Here is a 22,289-nt window from a genome sequence, read left to right as displayed (position 1 = left end):
CCAGTATGATCATCGACATCAACATTATGATTTGCCTGAGTGGTTGGACAGGACAGATCTAAAAAAATAATAAAAACAATAGATTTTTGAATGTTTTTTTTAATCGATTTAGATCAGATTTTAATCATGTGAAGCACTTTGTGAGCTCGCTTTATGAGAAGTGCAAAACTTCACTTACATACATACCTACGTACTCTTTACTACATGTAAAATTCCAGGAAAAGGATGTTTTGTCGCTTTTATGAATTACGATTCATCACATCCAGACAAGGTTTTGCAACTTATGGTTGTTTCTAATTGGCTGAAGAAAGAAAAATCGAGAAAGAAGAAAGAGTCGTTTCTGTGCAGCTGGCTGAACCGTTAATGTACATAAATGTCAGCGACACAAGGAGCCGAGAGGCAATGACAGCCAATGGTATCCATGGCGACAAGAGTCAACATGTTCCCTCTTCACCAGGGCACTAATGACGCAGCTATACCACTTTGTATAATTTGTGGAAAAATGCAGGCATATGTTCTGCGGGGAGGAACGGCGGATGAGTGTCCACAAAGCTCAATTCCGAGTTTATAAAACCGATGTTAAAGCGAAAGGCAATTTGAGCGCGTGCACCCGTCAAGACCTAAACATGTGAGCATTTCAAACATTCCGGCTCGATAATAAATGAGCTCCGTCGCCCTGCCCAGGATAAGAGCTTATGAAAAAATGATGTGCGAGAACATAAAAAAAAGAAGCTATGGCTGCACATAACTTAGTAGGGCGATACCTTTTTCTTACATACGCCACATTTCTAACCCACATTGTAAGAACGGTATTCAAGCAGATAATAAGCATGGTTTCCTTTGTAAATCATCGCCCACTAGTGGCCTGGCATGAATATTACATTATTTTGGTGACTGTGGACTTGGAGAAGGCATTCTATCGTGTCCCCCCGGAAGTCCTGTGGGGAGTGCTCAGAGAGTATGGGGTATCGGACTGTCTGATTTTGGCGGTCCGCTCCCTGTGTGATCGGTGTCAGAGCTTGGTCCGCATTGCCGGCAGTAAGTCGGACCTGTTTCCAGTGAGGGTTGGACTCCGCCAAGGCTGCCCTTTGTCACCGATTCTGTTCATAATTCTTATGGACAGAATTTCTAGGTGCAGTCAGGGCATTGAGGGGATCCAGTTTGGTGGTTGCAGGATTAGGTCTCTGTTTTTTGCAGATGATGTGGTCCTGATGGCTTCATCTGGCCAGGATCTTCAGCTCTCACTGGATCGTTTCTCAGCCGAGTGTGAAGCGACTGGGATGTGAATCAGCACCTCCAAGTCTGAGTCCATGGTTCTTGCCCGGAAAAGTGTGGAGTGCCATCTCCGGGTTGGGGAAGAGATCTTGCCCCATGTGGAAGAGTTCAAGTACCTCGGAGTCTTGTTCACGAGTGAGGGAAGAGCGGATCGTGAGATCGACAGGCGGATCGGTGCGGCGTCTTCAGTATTGCGGACGCTGTATTGATCCGTTGTGGTGAAGAAGGAGCTGAGCCGGAAGGCAAAGCTCTCAATTTACTGGTCGAGCTACGTTCCCATCCTCACCTATGGTCATGAGCTTTGGGTTATGACCAAAAAGACAAGATCACGGGTACAAGCGGCCGAAATTAGTTTCCTCACTTAGAGATAGGGTGAGAAGCTCTGCCATCCGGGGGGAGCTCAAAGTAAAGCCGCTGCTCCTCCACATCGAGAGGAGCCAGATGAGGTGGTTTGGGCATCTGGTCAGGATGCCACCCGAACGCCTCCCTAGGGAGGTGTTTAGGGCACGTCCGACCAATAGGAGGCCACGGGGAAGACCCAGAACACGTTGGGAAGTCTCCAGGCTGGCCTGGGAACGCCTTGGGATCCCTCGGGAGGAGCTGGACGAAGTGGCTGGGGAGAGGGAAGTCTGGGCTTCCCTGCATAAGCTGCTGCCCCCGCGACCCGACCTCGGATGAGCGGAGGAAAATGGATGGATGGATAGTTACTGTGGTCATTTGGGCATATTTAGTAGTTTTTTTCTGTCGAGTCATAGCAGAACTTTTTGAACGTATTTCTTTCTTAGAGACTTTCATCACACGTGAAATAGAATCTTTGTTATCTTTTCTTTGTAGTTTTGGTTTGAAGTAATCCGCCGAGCTAGCTAGCTCTAGCTAAAGTGGTCCATGAGATTTGTGAATGCACGTCTTCTAAATCTTTTAAAAGATGTGCAAATTTGTGTTGAACGTCTCGATGAAGAACACAGTTATGATTTTGGTTTACAGAGTAAACAACTAAAAACTAAGGTTTTGGGCATTGTTCTCTCTAAGTGCATACATTTATCTAAATATGGGCAATAACACGAATTATTGAAGGTTTCCTGGACGTCGTCTTCATCACTAAAGAAAAAATATAATCTGCGGTAGAGAATCCCTCTGCCATTTTCAAGTATGTTTCATTTTTTTGAGTGGTCAGCTTGAAGCGTCCCTCTGTTTCCGACTCCCTCGTCGTCATGTAAAATGAGTACATGTCTGTTATGATTTTGTTTCCTGGTTTCGATGACCCGCCTTATCTTGCCTCTGATTGGCCAGTCATCATGGATTTTCTCCGTATGTATAGATGTGTTCATTCATCCAGGTCATTGTATTTTCTCCATATTTCTTGGCCCCGGATTCGCAGTCCATTTTCTCTCTTTGTAGCTTGTAGCTTTGTTATAAGCTACCTCGCTACATGGATCTAAAAATAGCTAAGCTACAAAAATCACCTACTTGTTCAAAAAGTAGCGAAGCTCCCGCCCAGCTACTGGAAAATGTAGTTAAGCTACATAACTTTGCTACATGTAGCTTGTTACTGATCATCACTGATCACCATTTTTGCAATTCTCAAAACCATTAGCACGCTGACTTGTGTAGTAGCGACTTCCTTGTCCATTCACTTTGTAAACCAAAATCAGAACTGCTCTCTTCTTTCAAGACGTTCAACACACATTTAAGAACACACATGAAGGTGAGTTGAGTTCATGAAAAGTTTTACTGCACATTTTGATTGATTGATTGAAACTTTTATTAGTAGATTGCACAGTACAGTACATATTCTGTACAATTGACCACTAAATGGTAACGCCCGAATAAGTTTTTCAACTTGTCCACGTAAATCAATTCATGGTAATGACCCTTTTTTTTTGTCAAGATATAGATTGATGTTTTTTTTTTGCTGTAGTTAGATAAAATAATTAACATTATAGGGATGGGTAAATAAAAAAGGCAAACTAAATAAAAACATACAGTGCGGTGCGAAGACCCCTAGATTTGTTATTGGGTCCATTTGTAAACTCTCAGTTACATTAAAGGCCTACTGAAATTTTTTTTTTAAATTTAAACGGGAATAGCAGATACATTCTATGTGTCATACTTGATCATTTCGCGATATTGCCATATTTTTGCTGAAAGGATTTAGTAGAGAACATCGACGATAAAGTTCGCAACTTTTGCTCGCTGATAAAAAAAGCCTTGCCTGTACCGGAAGTAGCGTGACGTCACAGGAGCTAGTATTCCTCACAATTCCCCGTTGTTTACAATGGAGCGAGAGAGATTCGGAGCGACAAAGCGACGATTACCCCATTAATTTGAGCGAGGATGAAAGATTCGTAGATGAGGAATGTTACAGTGAAGGACTAAAGAGGCAGTGATGGACGTATCTTTTTTCGCTCTGACCGTAACTTAGGTACAAGCTGGCTCATTGGATTACACACTCTCTCCTTTTTCTATTGTGGATCACGGATTTGTATTTTAAACCACCTCGGATACTATATCCTCTTGAAAATGAGAGTCGAGCACGCGAAATGGACATTTAAAGTGACTTTTATCTCCACGACAATACATCGGTGACACACTTAGCTACTGAGCTAACGTGATAGCATCGTTCTCAAATGAAGATAGAAACAAAAGAAATAAACCCCTGACTGGAAGGATAGACAGAAGACCAACAATACTATTAAACCATGTACATGTAACTACACGGTTAAAATTTTTTAGCCTGGTAAGGCTTAACAATGCTATTGCTAACGACGCTAAGGCTAATTTAGCAACTTAGCAACCGGACCTCACAGAACTATGATAAAAACATTAGCGCTCCACCTACGCCAGCCAGCCCTCATCTTCCCATCAACAGCCGTGCTCACCTGCGTTCCAGCGATCGACGGCGCGACAAAGGACTTCATCCATGGGTTTGGCGGCAAGCATCGGCTAGGCGTCTGCTAAGTAAGTAGTCCTTGTTGTTTTGCTGTAAGTATTGTACTTAGCCGCTAATACACCGATCGATCTCACCTACAACGTTCTTCTTTGCAGCCTCCATTGTTCATTAAACAAATTGCAAAAGATTCACCAACACAGATGTCCAGAATACTGTGGAATTTTGTCGAAGAAAACAAGAGGTTTTTGTATCGGGTCCGATGGGGTCCAACCACTTCTGTGGATTTTGTGACGTCACGCGCATAAATCATATCCAAAGGAGTTTATCAACCGGAAGTGTGGCAGGAATTTTAAAATTGCACTTTATAAGTTAACCCGGCCGTATTGGCATGTGTTTCAATGTTAAGATTTCATCATTGATATATAAACTATCAGACTGCGTGGTCGGTAGTAGTGGGTTTCAGTAGGCCTTTAACATTGATATTATACATGTGGGCCCATAGATAGAAATGCCATTAAATGGGGGTCTGTAGCTTAAAGGCCCACTAAAAGCCACTACTACCGACCACGCAGTCTGATGGTTTATATATCAATGATGAAATCTTAACATTGCAACACATGCCAATACGGCCGGGTTAACTTATAAAGTGCAATTTTAAATTTACCGCTAAACTTCCGGTTGAAAACGTCTATGTATGATGACGTATGCGCATGACGTCAATCGTTGAAACGGAAGTATTGGTACCCCATTGAATCCAATACAAAAAAGCTCTGTTTTCATCTCAAAATTCCACAGTATTCTGGACATCTGTGTTGGTGAATCTTTTGCAATTTGTTTAATGAACAATGAAGACTGCAAAGAAGAAAGTTGTAGGTGGGATCGGTGTATTAGCGGCTGGCTGTAGCAACACAACCAGGAGGACTTTGACTTGGATAGCAGACGCGCTAGCCGACGCTAGCCGCCGACCGCACGGATGATCGGGTGAAGTCCTTCGTCCTCCCGTTGATCGCTGGAACGCAGGTGAGCACGGGTGTTGATGAGCAGATGAGGGCTGGCTGGCGTAGGTGGAGCGCTAATGTTTTTATCATAGCTCAGTGAGGTCCCGTTGCTAAGTTAGCTTCAATGGCGTCGTTAGCAACAGCATTGTTAAGCTTCGCGAAGCTGGGAATTATTAACCGTGTAGTTACATGTCCATGATTTAATAGTATTGTTGATCTTCTGTCTATCCTTCCAGTCAGGGATTTATTTATTTTGTTTCTATCTGCATTTGAGTCCGATGCTATCACGTTAGCTCAGTAGCTAAAGAGCTTCGCCGATGTATTGTCGTGGAGATAAAAGTCACTGTGAATGTCCATTTCGCGTTCTCGACTTTCATTTTCAAGAGGATATAGTATCCGAGGTGGTTTAAAATACAAATCCGTGATCCACAATAGAAAAAGGAGAAAGTGTGGAATCCAATGAACCAGCTTGTAATTAAGTTACGGTCAGAGCGAAAAAAGATATGTCCTGCACTGCACTGTAGTCCTTCACTCTCACTTTCCTCATCTACAAATCTTTCATCCTCGCTCAAATTAATGGGGTAATCGTCGTTTTCTCAGTCCGAATCTCTCTCGCTCCATTGTAAACAATGGGGAAATGTGAGGAGTCCTTCCTCCGGTGACGTCACGCTACTTCCGGTATAGGCAAGGTTTTTTTTTTATCAGCGACCAAAAGTTGCGACCTTTATCATCGTTCTCTACTAAATCCTTTCAGCAAAATTATAGCAATATCGCAAAATGATCAAGTATGACACATAGAATGGATCTGCTATCCCCGTTTAAATAAAAAAAATTCATTTCAGTAGGCCTTTAATGGATGCCATACTGGGGGTCGTACATGTGTAGCTTTGATGTAGCAAGCTACTTTTGCCGTGTAGCTTGTAGTGTAGTTTTCTACAATTCTCCGGGAATAGCTTCCCCTGTAGCTTAGCTAATTTTAATCGAGTAACTTGTAGCTTAGCTTAACACATTTTCCAAGTAGCTTGCCCATCACTAGGAATAATGACGTTAAAGTCCCAATCAGATCGCATTCAGGTCACATATCCGTTTAGATTGCAGTCACAGTGGAAAAGACCAGATTCCAATCGGATTCGGACTACCTCCTGACGCGAAAATTTGTTGTGCAGTGTAAACAGGACCAAAGTGAAGTGACTCAAAGCGCTTTTACATAGTGAAACCCAATATCTACGTTACATTCAAACCAGTGTGGGTGGCACTGGGAGCAGGTGGGTAATGTGTCTTGCCCAAGGACACAACGGCAGTGACTAGGATGGCGGAAGTAAGGATCGAACCTGGAACCCTCAAGTTGCTGGCACGGCCACTCTACCAACTGAGCTATACCTACCTGAGCTCTATATTTAAGTGTACAAACCTTAACTAAAATATGGACTTTTGTCGAGGCTGGAACACATTATTCACATTTACATTGTTTCTAATGGAGATGTATTTATTTATTAACGAACCATGTTCAAGAAACAATTACTGTAAATTGGTAAATCCATTTTGTAATAATAGCACCACCATGTGATGTTTTAAAAATATTAATAATACGGGCATGTTTTGACGCATTTTCGACTTTCAAATCCAAGCATAATTAAGACAATGTGTGTGATGCTGTAAGGCAGCACTACTCCAACTTGCTGTCAGTAGCTTACCTCACCACTTGTTTCTAGTGTGAGCCCGTGATCCATCCCCGCACTCCAAGGGCCCCTCCGGCTCCCAATTATCAGTCATTTATTCTCTAATCTCTCCATCCAGACGACGCCTTGGTCCAGGTCCATATGGCCGAGGGCTGGGGAGCAGCTGGCCCTGTACCGCAACACCCAAACCAGCCAGGTTCCACTCACACACACACACACACACACACACACACACACACACACACACACACACACACACACACACACACACACACACACACACACACACACACACACACACACACACACACACACACACACACACACACACACACACACACACACACACAATATAGGACAGTTCAGGAACTACCTGGCAACCTGACAAGACGAGCTTGCACCTGAGCAATACATGTCTAATCAGACGTGGACTGTTTACACTCTTTTGAACATTAAGTGATTGCACTATGCATGCAACCGCTTTCAGCTTTTAGCAATGGTAGCATAAACATGCTTAACAAATGGTGACGGGTCAAAAAAGTTAAAGTTAAAGTACCACTGATAGTCACACACACTAGGTGTGATGGAATTTGTCCTCTGCATTTGACCCATCCCCTTGTTCACCGCCTGGGAGGTGAGGGGAGCATTTGACCCATCCCTTTATTCACCCCCTGGGAGGTGAGGGGAGCAGTGAGCAGCAGCGGTGGCCACGCCCTGGAATCATTTTTGGTGATTTAAGCCCCAATTCCAACCTTTGATGCTGAGTGTTGTGGATAATGCATATGTTTAAGAGCTATTTCTTTATTCATAATCATGTTTGAATCAGCTCATATTTTTTTTCCTTAATTTTACTCTGTATACTAGTTTCTCTTTGTCTTCAGATTGCCTGGTTAGACAGGGTCGTAAACCATCAGGAATGTGAACACAACCCCCAAGTCTCTCTTCTTATCAGTGTTGAGGGGAGGGGGGGGGGGGAGATGGGGGCTTTCTTGGTGTGAAAAGAGTTGCTTTTTGCCTGTGGAATGCCAGATCAACTTGGGCTGCGCATTCGTATGTGTTGTTCGAGGCTGGTCTCTATTCTCAAATATTTGACAATAAAATTACAAAATACCTATTCTGTGCTTGGTGTATATTCGAGATCAGTTTATGTGTCATCTAAGGAACTTGGGACTGACCAGCGTTTTACATCCCACTTGGAGGAACATCTGGTCAAACGCAACAGTGCCAAGCAGGAAGGTAAAGGGTCCCATTTTTATAGTCTGTGGTTTGACTCGGCCGGGGTTTGAACTCGCAACCTACCGATATCAGGGCGGACACTCTAACCACTAGGCCACTGATCCCTTATGAAACACAAAGAGTGATACTGTGTCCCTCGATGCCTTTACATCACTTTAAAGAAAAACAAAAACATCAATACGGCCAACGTTTGATATCGTTATTCATCGCCGTCATCGATCTCAATGCAACTAAGAAAAGGGAAACATTCTGAACCGTGAAATAATTTGGATCTGGTAGCACCAAATAAGGTAAATTTTGCATTTGCAGGTCAAATGTAGTGACTTTTTCAAACCAGCAGATGGCGCCATTACTAGACACTAACCAGAGCGGAAAAGAGAGGCGCCATCTTTGCTACCAATGAAGCGTGCGACTAATGTCGAAACGACATTAGTTTTCCTTTCGAAATCAACCAAAATAACAAGTCGAAATATGTTCTAAACATACTCCAGCTCATAAACTTACAATAAAACACGCTTTTATTTCGTCAAAGTATAATTTTACGGCCGCGTTTGGTGAAATCTGCTGCTCCATTCAGAAAGTGTTTAGTGACCAGCAGGCACTCTAATGTGCAATAAACATTTTTAAAAAATACACAGAATGACCAACAAATAACGTATCACCCTCATTCTGCCAACATCTTCATTAGCTTTAAACCAACAATCACGTAGAAATGATGACTTTTTTTGTGAAGTATGTCAACTGTGGTGTCTGCCTCTATGCCTGTGCTTTTAAACTTAGACAAGCGTTATCGATCCACCATTGTTACTCCCTCCGAGGTCTTAATCAAGGCTCAAGTGGTTTGTTTTGCTCACAGACACACTGCAAAAAGTCAGTGTTGAAAAACAAGAAAAACAAAAACAAAAATGAGGGGTATTTTATTTGAACTAAGCAAAATTATCTGCCAATAGAACAAGACAATTTGGCTTATCAAGACTTTCCAAAACAAGTAAAATTAGCTAACCTCAATGAACCCAAAAATACCTTAAAATAAGTATATTCTCACTAATGACAACTGTACTACTATATGAGTACGTATTTTATATTGTTTCATTGAAAATAAAACAGCAAAGCTCATTTGGCTGTCATCTGTTTTAAATATGAGACACAATTGTGTCAGTCATGATTTTTTTTTTCCATGCTTGAAGTAAGAAATGATTACTTTAAAAAAGTAGTTTTATACTTGTGAGTGTTGATGACACAGCTTTGCAACCGTTAATATATTTTAGTTTCAAGCATGTTTTACTCAATATAGGTCATCAAATCTCAGCAACAAGCTGTAATATCTTACTGAGATCATTTAGGACCAAAACCCTTAAAACAAGTAAAACACACTAACATGAAATCTGCTTAGTGAGAAGAATGATCTTATCAGACAGAAAATAAGCAAATATCACCCTTATTTGAGATATTTAATCTTACTTAGATTTCAGTTTTTGCAGTGCATTTATTTCAGCCACGCCTTCTTCATGTGACCAACGATGCCAAATATGTCGTCAGAACTAATAAAACCAGAAAACAGAACTTACAATTAGTTGCACATCCAATAAAAGAAAACACATTATCAGAAAAAATCAAGGGAATCAAGTTTATTTTCAACTCGAGACTTCCGTCAAACACTTGTCATCTCATGCTTCTTCCTTAATTCCGTCACATATTAATTGTCCCCCCCCAACATCGTGACCAAACCGGAAAAAATATATATTCCCCTCCAATTTACATGGGGTTTGTAACAAAAAAAAAAGTTTACATAAACTTGCATGAATTAACCCAAAGAAATACCTTTTTAATCCCATTATGTGTACAATATGAACTTATATTTATACATTGTATGTATTTATTCTAAGCAACTATGAAATATATATATAACAAACATACATGTTGCTTCTGTCGGCAGCAACAACCATCATCTATTATTACACCCAAAATGTGGTTTCTTTTACTCTTTCAATGTCATCTATTTGTGTTTGACTTTCTCGCCTGCTGTTACAAAATTGCATTATATTAGTTTTACTGAGATTTAAGGATAATCTGTTTTTGTCAAACCGTCTCTTTAATTTGTTCATTTCTTCTGTCATTATTTGTATTAGCTTCTGTGTGTTTTCTCCTGCACAAAACGCAAAATGTTGTGTGGTGTATTTACCTCGCGCAAGGCGCTGTAATTGGTGGCTCTCCGGTGTTGACAGCCAAATCTTCACTTCCCATACTTGTCTTCTTTCCGGGTTGCGGGGGAAGCGATGAAAAAGCTTTCCGCAATTCTCGCGGGTTGAGCGGCCCCATGCTGCACGACATGACATTTATGCACGTGGAAAAACTAACGAGGAAGCGCCGCAGACACGTAGAATCAGCCTAAAGTTGTAGCAGTCATGGCGCCCTGTAGTCACGAGAGTGCCTTTTAAAGTTAAAAAAAGTTAAAGTACCAATGATTGTCACACACACACTAGGTGTGGTGAAATGTGTCCTCTGCATTTGACCCATCACCTTGTTCACCCCCTGGGAGGTGAGGGGAGCAGTGAGCAGCAGCGGTAGCCGCGCCCGGGAATCATTTTTGGTGATTTAACCCCCAATTCCAACCCTTGATGCTGAGTGCCAAGCAGGGAGGTAATGGGTCCCGTTTTTATAGTCTTTTGTATGACTTGGCCGGGGTTTGAACTCACAACTTACCGATCTCAGGGCGGACTATTTAACCACTAAGCCACTGAGTAGGTCAATAAAAATGACCAATCATTGAGGAGATGGCCGTACTCTCTTTATACACGACTCTGACACTAGTAGTATCAGGGCAGTATCAGTACAGCCAGTAGCTGCATTTCCATTGCCGTTTTTTGCATAATAAAAGCGACATTCCTAAAATGTTGATAAATTACATTTACGACTTGTAGGTGTTTCCATTAAAGAGTGTTTTGTGTCATGATTCTCGTAAAATCTCATCTCGCAAGACTCCACTTTGAGGGAGATATTGCAGTCACTGCTGTTGCCGTGATGTCAATAGATGACCAAGAGGCAACTTCCTTACGGCCCCCTTGACACTTGTTCAGGCATGCGGGTCTCTCCGAGCCTGCGGGTTGGTCTTTATTGCGGGGAAGGGACCTGCGAGACGGCCCAGTGCGGCAGTGCCCCCGGCCGACCCATCCGGAAAGGAGACCAAGACAACCCGCCTGTCCTAGTTGTCCTGGATTGGCGCCCCGCCAATAAAGTGTCCATCATGCTTTTGCGAAATACTTCAATATAAAAACGTCTCAAAAAACACCTCATGGGAGTGTAAAGTGTTTAAGCGATATTTCAATCAATCAAAGCTCAATCAAAGTTGATTAATATAGCCCTTAAAGGCCTACTGAAACCCACTACTACCGACCACGCAGTCTGATAGTTTATACATCAATGATGAAATCTTAACATTATAACACATGCCAATACGGCCGGGTTAACTTATAAAGTGACATTTTAAATTTGCCGCTAAACTTCCGGTTCGAAACGCCTCTGAGGATGACGTATGCGCGTGACGTAGCCCGGGGAACACGGGTATGCCTTCCACATTGAAGCCAATACGAAAAAGCTCTGTTTTCATTTCATAATTCCACAGTATTCTGGACATCTGTGTTCGTGAATCTGTTGCAATTATGTTCATTGCATTATGGAGAAAGAAGCTGAGCAAGCAAAGAAGAAAGTTGTCGGTGCGAAACGGACGTATTTTTCGAATGAAGTCAGCAACAACAGTACACAGCCGGCGCGTCTTTGTTTACATTCCCGAAAGATGCAGTCAAGATGGAAGAACTCGGATAACAGAGACTCTAACCAGGAGGACTTTTGACTTCGATACACAGACGCCTGTAGAGAACTGGGACAACACAGACTCTTACCAGGATTATTTTGATTTGGATGACAAAGACGCAGACGTGCTACCGTGAGTATGCAGCTTTGGCTTCTAAACATTTGATCGCTTGACCGTATGTGCGCAACTTTTTTTTTGCATATGTACGTAACTTTTTTAAAATATATAAGCTTTATGAACCTTGGGTTAGGTGAACGGTCTTTTGGGCTGAGTGATTGTGTGTGTTGATCAGGTGTTTGAATTGTATTGGCGTGTTCTATGGAGCTAGGAGCTAGCAGAGGAGCTAGGAGCTAGCATAACAAACACGTAGGTGTTTTTATGCAGGATTAATTTGTGGCATATTAAATATAAGCCTGGTTGTGTTGTGGCTAATAGAGTATATATATGTCTTGTGTTTATTTACTGTTGTAGTCATTCCCAGCTGAATATCAGGTCACCCCCGGCTCTCACAGCATCTTCCCTATCTGAATAGCTTCAACTCCCCACTAGTCCTTCACTTGCACTTTACTCATCCACAAATCTTTCATCCTCGCTCCAATTAATGGGGAAATTGTCGCTTTCTCGGTCCGAATCTCTCTCACTTCATGCGGCCATCATTGTAAACAATAGGGAACTTTGCGTATATGTTCAATTGACTACGTCACGCTACTTCCGGTAGGGGCAAGCCTTTTTTTATCAGATACCAAAAGTTGCGATCTTTATCGTCGTTGTTCTATACTAAATCCTAGATACTAGATCATTTCGCGATATTGCCATATTTTTGCTGAAAGGATTTAGTAGAGAACATCGACGATAAAGTTCGCAACTTTTGGTCGCTGATAAAAAAAAAGCCTTGCCTGTACCGGAAGTAGCGTGACGTCGCAGGTTGAAGGGCTCCTCACATTTCCCCATTGTTTACACCAGCAGCGAGAGCGATTCGGACCGAGAAAGCGACGATTACCCCATTAATTTGAGCGAGGATGAAAGATTTGTGGATGAGGTACGTGAGAGTGGAGGACTAGAGTGCAGTGCAGGACGTATCTTTTTTCGCTCTGACCGTAACGTAGGTACAAGGGCTCATTGGATTCCACACTTTCTCCTTTTTCTATTGTGGATCACGGATTTGTATTTTAAACCACCTCGGATACTATATCCTCTTGAAAATGAGAGTCGAGAACGCGACATGGACATTCACAGTGACTTTTATCTCCACGACAATACATCGACGAAACACTTTAGCTACGGAGCTAACGTGATAGCATCGGGCTTAACTGCATATAGAAACAAAATAAATAAATCCCTGACTGGAAGGATAGACAGAAAATTAACAATACTACTATCAGGAGACACCGAACCAAACACTGGACCTGTAACCACACGGTTAATGCTGTGCCGCCTGTCGAAGCCTAGCAATGCTGTTGCTAACGACGCCATTGAAGCTAACTTAGCTACGGGACCTCGTCAGAGCTATGATAAAAAACATTAGCTATCCACCTACGCCAGCTCTCATCTGCTCATCAACACCCGTGCTCACCTGCGTTCCAGCGATCGACGGCACGATGAAGGACTTCACCCGATCATCGATGCGGTCGGCGGCTAGCGTCGGATAGCGCGTCTGCTATCCAAGTCAAAGTCCTCCTGGTTGTGTTGCTGCAGCCAACCGCTAATACACCGATCCCACCTACAGCTTTCTTCTTTGCAGTCTCCATTGTTCATTAAACAAATTGCAAAAGATTCACCAACACAGATGTCCAGAATACTGTGGAATTTTGCGATGAAAACAGAGCTGTTTGTATTGTGATTCAATGTGTCCGAATACTTCCGCTTCAACGATTGACGTCACGCGCAAACGTCATCATACATAGACATTTTCAACCGCAAGTTTCGCGGGAAATTTAAAATTGCACTTTATAAGTTAACCCGGCCGTATTGGCATGTGTTGCAATATTAAGATTTCATCATTGATATATAAACTATCAGACTGCGTGGTCGGTAGTAGTGGGTTTCAGTAGGCCTTTCAGGATGTGCCGTTTTTTGGGCGGTCTTATTTACGTGGCTCACCTTCGACAGCGTCTTCTCCCCGTCATCTTTGTTGTAGCGGTGTAGCGTGCAAGGACGGGAGTGGAAGAAGTGTCAAAAGATGGAGCTAACTTTTTTAATGACATTCAGACTTTACTTAAATCAATAACGGAGCAGCATCTCCTCATCCGTGGCTCACTAGTGCAACAACGCCGGAAATGTGTTCCGTGAAAAACCGTCCGACCGGTTCTAATAACTGAAGTTCGCTTCCATAGCGAGATATAAGTTAGAACTTTATGCCACTTTATATTAGAAATGGCAACAGCAGAGGGTGAATGCCCCATAACAAGAAGATAGTAAAAAAGAAGAAGCTTATCGACTACAATGGCGGACGTGCGCACATTTTCAGGACTTATGCAGATCTCAAATACACATCAGCAGGTACCATAAGGTAGGAAAAGTTGGTTTTGCATAATATTGTGAAACAAAACGCCAGATAATATGTCTGCTGATGGCATACTGGCCAACCCTCCCGGATTTTACGGGAGACTCCCGAAATTCAGCGCCTCTCCCGAAAATCTCCCGGGACAAATTTTCTCCCGAAAATCTCCCGAAATTCACGCCCCCTCCGGCTCCATGCGGACCTGAGTGAGGACAGCCTGTTTCCACGTCCGCTTTCCCACAATATAAACAGCGTGCCTGCCCAATGACGTTATAACTGTAGAATGATCGAGGGCGAGTTCTTGGTTTCTTATGTGGGTTTATTGTTAGGCAGTTTCATTAACGTCCTCCCAGCGCGGTAACAACACACAACAACAGCAGTCACGTTTTCGTCTACCGTAAAGCAGTTCGTCTGCCGTAAACAGCAATGTTGTGACACTCTTAAACAGGACAATACTGCCATCTACTGTACATATGTGACAATAACATCTACGGATTTTAGAGAGTGCAGTGCACAACTGCACACACAACAAGGAGACGAAGCAGAAGAACGAGTAAGACGCCAACGACGAGTAAGATGAAGAAATACGCTTGTAAGTTCCAAGCCGCAGCTGCGATTGGACCTGGATAGCCTCCGGGAAGAAGTAGTGGACTACCAAGTGCTTGGCAGTGAAGATCTTCCTCAGAAAGCAAAGATTGACTGGTTTTGGGCCATGCTAGGGAGAGATGGAAGATTCCAGACTCTAGTGCATTTGATGAAAGCAATTTTGTGCGTTGCACACAGCAATGCATCATCAGAGAGGGTGTTCAGCATGGTTAGAAAAATAGTGACAGAGAATAGAACAAGGATGGACAATTCAACCCTTAACTCAACAATGAGTAGATGAGTGTTATTTCTGTGTAAATGTGTAAATAAATGAACACTGAAATTAAATTCAAGTATTTATTTTATTTATATATATATATATATATATATATATATATATATATATATATATATATATATATATATATATATATATATATATATATATATAATAAAATATATATATTAAGATTAAAGATTAAAGTACCAATGATTGTTATAGCTAGAATTCACTGAAAGTCAAGTGTGTGTATATGTGTAAATAAATGAACACTGAAATTAAATTCAAGTATTTATTTTATATATATATATATATATATATATATATATATATATATATATATATATATATATATATATATATATATATATACATACACTACCGTTCAAAAGTTTGGGGTCACCCAAACAATTTTGTGGAATAGCCTTAATTTCTAAGAACAAGAATAGACTTTTGAGTTTCAGATGAAAGTTCTCTTTTTCTGGCCATTTTGAGCGTTTAATTGACCCCACAAATGTGATGCTCCAGAAACTCAATCTGCTCAAAGGAAGGTCAGTTTTGTAGCTTCTGTAACGAGCTAAACTGTTTTCAGATGTGTGAACATGATTGCGCAAGAGTTTTCTAATCATCAATTAGCCTTCTGAGCCAATGAGCAAACACATTGTACCACTGGAGTGATAGTTGCTGGAAATGGGCCTCTATACACCTATGTAGATATTGCACCAAAAACCAGACATTTGCAGCTACAATAGTCATTTACCACATTAGCAATGTATGGAGTGTATTTCTTTAAAGTTAAGACTAGTTTAAAGTTATCTTCATTGAAAAGTACAGTGCTTTTCCTTCAAAAATAAGGACTGTGACAGTTTGACCCCACACTGTCACTGTTTGACCTTTGGACTTCCTCACAGACTGTGCACATTTGTTGGGAAGCTCAACATGGACAAACTACAAACATTCGGTCTTGTTAGCTAGTGAAAAGCATGTGCTCAACAAACAAATTGTTACCTGTCACTCACCATGGCTCTGAACAGTTGACTAAAATAGTCAGGGTGGGGTTGAGGGCTTTATATAGGTGAACACACCTGCATTCACTAATTAGGCCAAATTTGGGTTGAACCATGATTATCAAAAGCTGGGTGTTACAGAAGGACACTGGACATTTGAAAGTGATGTTACCTAAGCCTGAATATACTGTGTACAAAAATGACTGCACTACACATGCAAAAGTACTATGTGAACACTTTTTAGACATGTGATGGTTATTTACGGTGTAATTTACAAAATAACTGTTTTCTTAATTCCCCCTGTCAAATTGGTCCCAGCTAGTGGGCGGAGCTATGGGCTATTTAAGTTGGAAAATGCCGTTTTTCTGTCGGTCACTGCCAGAGGAGGTTCTCTGTCCTGAGCAGGAGTTTCGGTCTCAATGCACCATTACAGACTGTAGGTGCTTTGTTTTCCTGTCATTGTTTACCTTTTGACATTTTTTTGGGGGGGGGATTTCAATAAATGTTTGTAAACTGTTACCAACTGCGTGCCTTGCCATCCTTGATTTGAAAGTCTGGTTTGCAACGGTTACATTACCTTCACCCGAGGCGAGGTGTGACAAGGACATTTCAATGTGACCCCAAACTTTTGAACGTTAGTGTATATATATATATATATATTTATATATATATATATATATATTAGTGATGGGTTGATGAGGCCTCATGAAGTGTTTCGACACATTGCAAAACTGTATTGATACTGTGTCACTAAATACTGACATCTGCTGGACATTAAAAATCCCTACAGGCAACCTATGGACTGACTCAACTGACACTGATTTTATGACCTAGTACAGGGGTCGGCAACCCGCGGCTCCTTGACCACTCTGATGCGGCTCAGCTACATACATGCCGACCCCCCCGATTTTCCCAGGAGATTTATGGATCTCAGTGTCTCTCATAGATTACTCCCAGGGAAAAAATAATCCTATTTACACTCTAATTACTAAATAAAGGGCGTGCCCTAATTGCACTGCAGTAATTGTCCTCTATAGCATTTACATACAGCATGCCAGTCCAGCCACATGTTGCATTTGTTATTACTTGCACACACAGGAGACAGCAAAGCATACTTACTCATCAGCCACACAGTTTACACTGACGGTAGCCGTATCAAACAACTTTAACATTGTTACGTTACAAATATGCGCCACACTGTGAACCCACACCAAAAAAGAATGAAAAACACATTTCTGGAGAACATCCCACCGTAACACAACATAAACACAACACAACCATTACCCAGAATCCCATGCAGCCCTAACTCTTCCGGTCTATATTATACACCCCCGCTACCACCAAATCCCCCCACACATCAACCCCCCCCCCCACCCCCCCTCTCCGTGCGTTGGTTGAGCGGAAGAGTTAGGGCTGCATGGGATTCTGGGTATTGGTACCGTCAGTGTAAGATGTGTGGCTGCTGAGTTAGTACGCCTTGCTGTCACTTACGTGAGCAAGCTGAAATTGCATTCTACGTGTGATTGAGCAGGTACACTGTTAGGGCAGACTGTAGAGGGCGCCAAATGCAGTGTCATCACGCTCTGATATTCGGGAGTCTCCCGGGAAAAATGAGAGGGTTGGCAAGCATGACGCTATCTAGCGCCATTCATTCAAAACTCGCGGGCTGCACTAGCATCAAATTTCCACATTAAAGTGCGTGCCGGTGCGTGTGTCGGAGACCCCTGGTTAACATAGCACAAAGCATTTAAGCTTTGTATGCAGTGTTTTTCATTTTAAATTTAAAAAAATTTTTTTGTGGCTCCCATTACTTTCTTTAATTTGTGAAACTTGCCAAAATGGCTCTTTGAGTGGTAAAGGTTGCCGACCCCTGACCTAGTATATACAATAATATAAACCAAGTATTTCGTTTAGGATTATTTCATATCTTCATTGAAATAAACATTTATTTTTATCTTTTTTAGATACAGTCAAATAACGTGAACATGTATCGTGACTAGGATGGTAGAAAGTGGGGATTGAACCCCAGTAACCAGCAACCCTCCGATTGCTGGCACGGCCACTCTACCAACTTCGCCACGCCGTCATTCCTGTACTTTCTCTAGTAACAGTAGTGATGGGTCCTGCAACACAGATGCATCGGCGCATGCGTAGAGCTCATAGAGCGAAACCCTGTGTCGGTGCGCGTACCGCTTTTAGAAAGTCACGTGACCGATCATGAGCTGCTTTGGTCACGTGACCGATACGCGAACTGTATCGCACTGACGCCTCCTCTGTGACCTGTGAGCAACGTTCCCTATAAGGTGCGCGCCTGCGCTATTGCGCACTGCTCAAGCGTCCTCCGCGGACACCGTGCGCCGCACAGCCAATATATGCCGCGCACCAAATCAAACCCATCTGAATTCTAAACAAAATAAACACATTTATTCTGTGTAATTTTGAAATGCAACTTTAAATGACAGTGACAACAAGCGGCCCTAACGGTGTTCGTCAACAACACGCATTGCGCCGCTTCCTAATAAACACAGTTTGGCGCGCAGGCGTCAGTGCCATACAGTTCATGAGCGGTCACGTGACCAGAACAGCTCATGAGCGGTCACGTGACCAAAACAGCTCGTGTTCGGTCACGTGGCTTTCTAAAAGCGATACGCGCACCGACACAGGGTATCGCTCTATGAGCTCGACGCATGCGCCGATGCATCGGTGTTGCCGGACCCATCACTAATATATATATATATATGAAATACTTGACTTGGTGAATTCTAGCCCCCCCACCCCACCCAATCCCAAACCCCCCACCCCCACCTCTCGAAATCGGAGGTCTCAAGGTTGGCAAGTATGGCTGATGGGTGCCATTTTGCGGTCCTTATACACACACCATAGTAATACTTGTATCTCTGACTACGGTAGCCGTAATGGGCCGACAATCCATCAAGCGGTGCGGCTTCAAAGTCGTACTAAAACATTTTGACAGATTTTTTGAGTGTTGTGTGTAATGTTCTTTAGGCTTGAGTTTTGGATTGAGTTTTTTCTTGCCCTGATGTTGGATCTGAGCCGAGGGTGTCGTTGTGGCTTGTGCAGCCCTTTGAGACACTTGTGATTAAGGGCTATATAAATAAACTTTGATCGATTGATACACGCGCACGCAAATTGAATTACACGCGCACAGATTGAGATACACGTTTTGCTACGCTAATACTTTCATACAGCATACTCGCCATACAGCAATAGATGACATCTGTCTATTACCTGACACCTGACATGTTAGCTACTTCTCTTTGTTTATAATGTTTATAATGTCTATTTTCTTGTTCCTACTGGATATTCTCTCTATGTTATGCTGCTGCTGTCACATATACTGTATATACTGTAATATTGTACATGGTCACTGGTATATATTGTATATATGTTATAGACATAATATAATATATCTGTATATATATTATTCTGTACACATATTATGAATATATTCGTATATATGTTAGATTTTTTTTATCGCTATATTAGTCTATTTCAGGGGTCACCAACCTTTTTGAAACCAAGAGCTACTTCTTGGGTACTGATTAATGCGAAGGGCTACCAGTTTGATACACACTTAAATAAATTGCCAGAAATAGCCAATTTGCTCAATTTACCTTTAACGTTATTATTAATCATTAATGATATTGACACTTAATTGAATGGTTTAAAAGAGGAGAAAACACGAAAAAAATGACAATTACATTTTGAAACATAGTTTATCTTCAATTTCGACTCTTTAAAATTCAAAATTCAACCGAAAAAAAGAAGAGAAAAACTTAAAAAAAGAATTTATGGAACATCATTAGTAATTTTTCCTGATTAAGATTAATTTTAGAATTTTGATGACATGTTTTAAATAGGTTAAAATCCAATCTACACTTTGTTAGAATATATAACAAATTGGACCAAGCTATATTTCAAACAAAGACAAATCATTATTTCTTCTAGAATTTCCAGAACAAAAATTTTAAAAGAAATTCAAAAGACTTTGAAATAAGATTTAAATTTGATTCTACAGATTTTCTAGATTTGACAGAATAATATTTTTTTTGAATTTTAATCATAATAAGTTTGAAGAAATATTTCACAAATATTCTTCGTCGAAAAAACAGAAGCTAAAATGAAGAATTAAATTAAAATGTATTTATTATTCTTTACAATAAAAAAAAAATACTTGAACATTGATTTAAATTGTCAGGAAAGAAGAGGAAGGAATTTAAAAGGTAAAAAGGTATATGTGTTTAAAAATCCTAAAATCATTTTTAAGGTTGTATTTTTTCTCTAAAATTGTCTTACTGAAAGTTATAAGAAGCAAAGTAAAAAAATTAATGAATTTATTTAAACAAGTGAAGACCAAGTCTTTAAAATATTTTCTTGGATTTTCAAATTCTATTTGAGTTTTGTCTCTCTTAGAATTAAAAATGTCGGGCAAAGCGAGACCAGCTTGCTAGTAAATAAATAAAATTTCAAAAAATAGAGACAGCTCACTGGTAAGTGCTGCTATTTGAGCTATTTTTAGAACAGGCCGGCGGGCTACTCATCTGGTCCTTACGGGCTACCTGGTGCCCGCGGGCACCGCGTTGGTGACCCCTGGTCTATTTATACCTGCATTGTCCTTTCCATCCTTACACTTTCCATCATTGTAACTGAGCTACAGTGTTGAACAATTTTCCTTGTGGATCAATAAAGTTTGTCTAAGTCTAAGTCTAAGTCTAATGTCTAATAAGGAGTTTTCAAAGTATGGCTTCTGTTTTATTGATACATTAAATAGCAAAAATAGAGCATGACCCATAACAAGTAAAAGCTGAAATGTTGACATTAATATCCAATAACAAAAAATGCAAAGTGTTATCTTTAAATTAGGGCTGTCAACCTTAACACATTAACGCATGTGATTAATAAAAATAAATGATCACGTTATCAAATATGAATGATGATTAATCTCTTCCAGGTTAAGGCTTTACCCGGAAAACACAGTCTGTGATCACCATGAGAGGCGGCCAATTTCGCTTCAAAACAGAACTTTGGGTTAAACTGAGGTGACTTGTTGGCTTTGTAGCAACAAACGTTCTTATCATCGGCACACATGAAGTTTAAAATACCATCTAAAAGCAAAACACAGACTCAAGAATGTTGTCAATCCTCTCGCCGACTTCTTAGCGACAAATCTAATGACTTTTCCCAAGATATTTTTGCTGAAAAGATTTACTAGAGAACATCGACGATAGTTCGCAACTTTTGGTCGCTGATAAAAAAGCCTTGCCTGTACCGGAAGTAGCGTGACGTCACAGGTTGTGGAGCTCCTCACATCTGCACATTGTTTACAATCATGGCCAGCAGCAGCGAGAGAAATTCGGACCGAGAAAGCGACAATTTCCCCATTAATTTGAGCGAGGATGAAAGATTCGTGGATGAGGAAAGTGAGAGTGAAGGATTAGAGGGCAGTGGAAGCGATTCAGATAGGGAAGATGCTGTGAGAGGCGGGTGGGACCTGATATTCAGCTGGGAATGACTAAAACAGTAAATAAACACAAGACATTTATATACTCTATTAGCCACAACACAACCAGGCTTATATTTAATATGCCACAAATTAATCCGCATAACAAACACCTCCCCCCTCCCGTCCATATAACCCACCAATACAACTCAAACACCCGCACAACACACTCAATCCCACAGCCCAAAGTACTGTTCACCTCCGTAAAGTTCATACAGCACATATATTTCCCCAAAGTTATGTACGTGACATGTACATAGCGGCACGCACGTATGGGCAAGCGATCAAATGTTTGGAAGACAAAGCTGCGTACTCACGGTAGCGCGTCTGCTATCCAACTCAAAGTCCTGGTTGTGTTGCTGCAGCCAGCCGCTAATACACCGCTTCCCACCTGCAGCTTTCTTCTTTGCTGTCTTCATTGTTTATTAAACATATTGCAAAAGATTCACCAACACAGATGTCCAGAATACTGTGGAATTTTGCGATGAAAACAGACGACTTAATAGC

At 41.4% G+C, this 22,289-nt stretch overlaps 1 protein-coding gene across 5 annotated transcripts in view; it reads right to left on the bottom strand.

The window, feature by feature from the left end:
* LOC133651019 (polypeptide N-acetylgalactosaminyltransferase 10-like) overlaps positions 1-22,289 on the bottom strand; it is a 264,230-nt gene that overhangs the window by 142,226 nt on the left and 99,715 nt on the right. The window contains exon 1 of one of the 5 annotated variants that reach the window (XM_062048884.1): positions 16,274-16,292. The exons of 2 other annotated variants lie outside the window; for them this stretch is intronic. The gene's annotated coding sequence lies outside the window, so the exon portion shown is untranslated. Of the gene's footprint in view, positions 1-6,857; positions 7,010-16,262; positions 16,293-22,289 lie in introns of those variants that run through there. 2 more of the 5 variants (XM_062048882.1, XM_062048883.1) reach the window with 2 other exon arrangements.

The sequence above is a fragment of the Entelurus aequoreus genome, linkage group LG05 (assembly GCF_033978785.1).
Source record: "Entelurus aequoreus isolate RoL-2023_Sb linkage group LG05, RoL_Eaeq_v1.1, whole genome shotgun sequence".
Classification (NCBI taxonomy): Eukaryota; Metazoa; Chordata; class Actinopteri; order Syngnathiformes; family Syngnathidae; genus Entelurus; species Entelurus aequoreus.
This window is presented reverse-complemented; position numbering and strand designations above follow the sequence as displayed.